Source organism: Acyrthosiphon pisum, chromosome X (assembly GCF_005508785.2).
Source record: "Acyrthosiphon pisum isolate AL4f chromosome X, pea_aphid_22Mar2018_4r6ur, whole genome shotgun sequence".
Classification (NCBI taxonomy): Eukaryota; Metazoa; Arthropoda; class Insecta; order Hemiptera; family Aphididae; genus Acyrthosiphon; species Acyrthosiphon pisum.
In genome coordinates, this window is record NC_042493.1 from 7,664,558 (window position 1) to 7,665,575 (window position 1,018).

At 34.5% G+C, this 1,018-nt stretch overlaps 1 protein-coding gene across 1 annotated transcript in view; it reads right to left on the minus strand.

Moving 5' to 3' along the window:
* LOC100164803 (ATP-binding cassette sub-family A member 1-like) overlaps positions 1 to 1,018 on the minus strand; it is a 32,964-nt gene that overhangs the window by 28,167 nt on the left and 3,779 nt on the right. The gene's annotated exons all lie outside the window — the stretch shown is intronic.

The window sequence follows — 1,018 nt, forward strand, 5'->3', positions numbered from 1 at the left end:
CAGGTATACCCATATCTATACATAATATAAATGAAACTAGTCCGTACTCGCGCATTCCCACCACTAAACCTGCCCAAACGCTGGCCGCCGTCGCCGACCTGGAGAGTGGTGGAATTTACGACTGCGGCTAGGTAGTGGAGTGGGAGAAATTAATATATAAATATAGCTTATGTTGCTATGTGCACATGCGCATGCGGACGATTTTCGGGTTTCTTCGGTGTTGTAAAAAATAACATACTGAATGGTTAATTTTAACACTATTTTGGAGTAGAAACAACAACAAAATTAGTTCATAATGAATCGAGCTTATGTTTTAAAACAACATTCTCTATTTTATCAATTTAACTACCGGTATTAGATTATATTGAATACCTACAACTTCCTAAATTCAACTAACTTTGGGTGTTATTATGACTTATTATAATTTCTCAATGATATGCGTTGAGTCAACATATTATTGTGGTTAATATAAATGACTATGCAGTTGATTCAACTAATGGGTGTTGAACATTGTAGTTAGAAGTTAAATCACCTACATTATTTTTATGTGTGTATAAGAAGAATGGGCTGAGAGAATGGTAAAACGACTAATGTTGGCAGCGTCTCCTTCAGTAGCGATGGCGTTACGCAAGTGGGTGTACTCGTCTGTTCGTAACTTCGACTGATTGAAACGAATGAGATTGAGACGCTCCATTAATATTCAAATTAAAAAAAAAAATAATAATAAATACATTTTATTCTCAACTAAAATCCTATAACCCATAGCAACCATTAATAAACAAAAATTTTTATCGTAAATCTCAAAATTCCTGTTATAGCACGTTATAGCTGTGATCAATTCCCTTTTTAAATTAGTCTATGACACTCACAAAGAACGTGTCTTTCTATCGGTGAAAGAATTTTCAATATCGGTTCAGTAGTTCCAGCGATTACTTTCGACAACGGTAACTAACGACTTAGCACTAATTTTTAGTTTCCGATACTTTCTTACGTACCGACTGAGATTTAATAAATACTG